Consider the following 4,556-nt stretch of genomic DNA (forward strand, 5'->3'; position numbering starts at 1 on the left):
AAAATGGACTCAAAATACATCTTCAACCTAAATGAAAAATGAAAACTATTAAACATGTACAAAAAATAACAGAAGAAAATTTGGATGACCTTAGGGTTGGAAATGGGTTTTAGGTAAAGCACCAAAACCACAATCCATGAGAGAATAGAATGAATAAGTTGGACTTCATCAATTAAAAATTCCCACTCACTCTGAGAAAGACAATGTTAAAGATTGAACAAAAAAGGAGGAAAAAAGACAGAAAAAACTCATGGATACAAACAACAGGGCAACAGTGTGGTGGTTGCCAGGGGGAGGGGAGGAGAGTATGGGGGGAAAATGGTGATGAACGGAGACTTGACTTGGAGTGGTGAACACGAAATTCAGTGTGCAGATGATGTGGTCTAGAATTGTGCCCCTGAAACTTGTATAGCTTTGATAACCAGTGTCACCTGAATAAATTCAATAAAAAAGATTCATAAAATAGAGTGAAAAGGAAGCCACAGGTTGTGAGAAAATATTTGTAAGACATATATTTGATAAAAGACTCATATACAAAATACATAAAAATCTTTCAAAATTCAACAACAAGAAGAAGCAACCCAATTTAAAAATGAGGCAATACAGTTCTAAGGTAACTTCATCTACGGCTCCTCAGACTGATGTGTTTCAGATGCCTGTTTCCAGTCAGGTGGGATACCCAGAGAAACTCGAACCAGTGGAATGCAAAGTTCGGCAGACGACTGAGTCCAAACGGACCAAGCTGCAATGCGTGGAGACATTTCAGAGAGTGCCCATTCATCACACAGTATTCCTACAGACAATATTATAAGCAGCAGCTTAGTAGAAGGGACTCATACTCATGGTCTGTTCCCTTAGAACCACCCTAAGACTTTAACTCAAGATACTGAGAAGCCTGCACCAATTATAAACTTCAGTGCACAGAACAGTGTTCTTCCTTCACAGAATGTGACAGACAACCAGACCCACACTATGGATGTATTAAGAGACTTAGAAAACATTCTGTCAAGTAATCTGCCTGGTCAGACACTGGACAATCTCAGTCTTCTGTCTGACACGAATACTGGGCATGACAGTCACCCAGCTCCCATCTGGCCCAGCCCAGAATCCTGAGACTTCAATACTGGAGAGTTCTTTCAGCCTCAACTGTCCAGACTCAAACTGAGGAGAGTGAGCTTAGCACCATGACCATGGGGCCACTCTTAGAATCACTGGACACAGAAACCCAAACTGACTTCTTACTTGCAGACACTTCTGCCCTGCCCTACAGTGGTAGGGGGAACTCTAATTTCTTAGGCCTTGAAATGTTTGACATGCAGACACAGACAGACTTGAACTTCTTTTCAGATGAGTAGCCCTCCTCTGCCTCTGGGAAGTATTCTGAAACTCTCCAGCTTTTCCATGAGTCCCGATTCATCTGACACAGAGACCCAAACTGAAGGAATCTCCACTGCTAAAAATTTATCTGCCCTAGAAAGCAAGGTTCAGTTGAACAGTACAGAAACACAGACCATGCACTCTGGCCTTGAAACCTGGGGGAGCTTGTTCTTCACTAGCAATGAAACTCAGATGGCGATGGATGACTTTCTTCCTGCCACTCTGGCCCAGAACACGATGGAATCTCGGTTCACCTCTGTGGAAACCCAGACATGTACAGAACCAGACACAGTCTCCAACTTCTAAAAATGGAATCCATGTGTGGGATGCATTTACCATTTCCTTTTGGATTTAGAAGATGAAGAGTGGAGACATAGTATTAACGCCGTTGAATGTAGTTGTTACGCAGTTGCTTTGACTCTTTGAGGTTCTTTGCCATGTGCACTTGTAAACACAAAATTTGTGCATAAATGTGAGTGTATTATAGACTGAATATGTTGATCTAAAAAAATGGGGCAATACCTGATAGATTCCTCAACAAAGACAATAATAGATGGGCAATAAACACATGTAAAAGCTTCCCAACATCATCTGTCATTGTAGAATTACAAATGGATAATGAGATACTGCAGAGGGGAAAAAAGACAATGAGGCAGTAATACACACCAATTAAATAGCCAAAACCAAAAAACGAACAGATGATCCCCATTGTTGGCAAGTATGTAAAGCATGGAGAGCAATGAGAACCGTCACTGGTTGCTGATGAGAATGCAAATTGTACCGCCACATGGCAGTTCCTTACAGAGCTAAACATAGTCTCGCCACAGCATCCGCACACTCACTCCTAGCTATTCACACAACCAATTTTAAAATCTATGTGGATAGATGGTGAAAGTATTTTGCTAAGTAAAATAAGTCAGACAGAGAAAGACAAATACTGGGTAGTATCACCGGTATATGGAATCCAAAAAAGCTAAACAGACACTAGAATAGTGGTTATCAGGGGCTGGGGATAAAGGGGATGAATGGCAGAGAATGGGAGGGGCTAGTCAAAGAGTGCACACTTCCAGTTACGTGATGACTAAGTTCTGGGAGCCTCAGGTACTTTGTGGTGATTATAGTTACTATAGTACGGACATTTGAGTTACTAAGAGAGTGGGTCTTAAGTGTTCTCACCACAAGAGAACAAATGGCACTAATAGTTCAGTGAGGTGATATAGGTGTTAGCTAACACTATATTGGTAATCATTTTGCAATATAAGTGTATCAAAGCAACACTTTTACACCTTAAACTTACATAATGTTACATGTAAATTCTATTTCAATAAAACTGGGGTGAGAAAAGTATACAAATAAAACCTGCACATGAATGTTTGTAAGTTTTCTTCATAATCTGCAAAGATTAAATAGCAGTTATATCTTTCAATATGTGAATGAACAAACTATGATATGCCCACACAATAGGATATTGTTATTCAGAGATAAAAAGAAATAAACTAACAGGCTGTAAAAAGACCTTGGTTAGACTTATGTATATTTCTAAGTGCAAGGAGACAGTCTCAAAAGGCTACATTCATTATGATTTCAATTATGTGACATTTTAGAGAAGGCAAATTAAAGAGATAGCAAAAAATTAATGGGCACTAGAGGATTGGGGGTACAGATTGAACAGATGAAGCATACGTAATTTTTAGGGAGATGGGACTATCCCGTATGGTACTGGAATGGTACATATATGAAACTACACACTGGTCAAAATCTGTAAAACTTTCCCACGTAGACCTGTACATCATTAAGGAGTGACCTTAAAACATGGAATATTTTTCAAAAAAGTTCATTTAAAAGATCAAGGGATCTTAAGGGAATGCAGATTTGACAATGCAATCTAACTGTATCTCAGATATACAGAACACCTCCCTGGGGGAGGTCGGGGAGAAGGCGCTGACTGTGCAACTGGAAACGGTGTCAGCAGCGCTAAAGGCAGCAGAGCCTGGGCATCAGCACTCTGCTCCGGTTGATGAAGCCGTTCCACAGGCATGGAGATGAACAGTTCTGACGCCGCCACGCATTTGCCTTTGAATCGAATGATTCAAAGGCTGGCAGGTGGTGGGAGCCATGTCACTCGCCATTGGAGTGGGAGGTTACATGTAAATAAGCAAGGACAAGAGGCTCGAATAATCCATGAGGTAATGGATTAGAGACACCACTATGAGCCTGCGTTTAGCACGTCACAGATATAAGTATGTGCACACGCACCGGTGAGTATGCAGACCCATTACTGCTTTGCCCTGTCAGCTGAGGGGGACTAGAAGCAACGACACCCAAGGGCAACAGCCTGAGATCAGAAAAGAAAAAGCATTAAACAAGGTTCAGACTCCCACAGGCTATCTGTAGCTATCACTTAATCATTCAATTAATAAATGAAACCTCTGTATGTCATGAAATGGACCTCCAGTTATTTGTTGGTATAATTTGTAATGGGGGTTATTCTAGAGTTTTCTTTAAAACGACAATAGGGCTATTCTCCTCCTTTGATGTAAATGATCAGCTGTTGCAGCCTTTTCTGACATGAATAGGACACAAATAAACAGAGATAATAACAGCATTGTGACTGGTCATCTGTGCCAGGAATGGCTAAAAGCTTAATATGCATCAGCTTATCCCATTGGAGGCTCACAGCAATGTGCTAAGGTAACTGCTGTTACTACCTCCATGGCTTGGCTAGAGAAGCTCAGGTGAGAGAGATTTAATAACTTACCCAAGGTGAAACAACAGGTAAATGAAGGAGCCGGACTATTATTCACAGAATTTGACTTCTGAGCACACACTCTCAACTAGCAGGACAATTGCCTTGAGAAGGTGAGGCCCTATTAAACCATCCTTGCTCATTGCGGGAAGGACTTTATGTCACCGACAACAGCATCTGCTGTAGGGCGCCTGCATTTAGGAAGAGTGGAGACTTTTTAATGATCAACCTGGTCTCTGAAGCGTGAGATTTGATTGCCCATCATTTAGAATATAAGTGCTTTAATGGCACGAAATAATTTGGATCATGTGGATCTTTCCCCCCACAATTTAGAATATGTCTTGATAGTCTGAGGAGGCAGCACTGCTGAGAGGCCAGAGGAAATGTTAGCGCTGGGCAATGGAAATGAAACAATTGACTCCTGCATGTTCCT

General features: G+C 41.2%; 1 pseudogene; it reads left to right on the forward strand.

Moving 5' to 3' along the window:
• Nucleotides 1–592: 592 nt before the first annotated feature.
• Nucleotides 593–1,683, forward strand: LOC118981457 (ATM interactor-like; annotated as a pseudogene).
• The last annotated feature ends 2,873 nt before the right edge of the window (nt 1,684–4,556 follow it).

The sequence above is a fragment of the Sturnira hondurensis genome, unplaced genomic scaffold, assembly GCF_014824575.4.
Source record: "Sturnira hondurensis isolate 20B ecotype Veracruz unplaced genomic scaffold, ASM1482457v3 Scaffold0024152, whole genome shotgun sequence".
NCBI lineage: Eukaryota > Metazoa > Chordata > Mammalia > Chiroptera > Phyllostomidae > Sturnira > Sturnira hondurensis.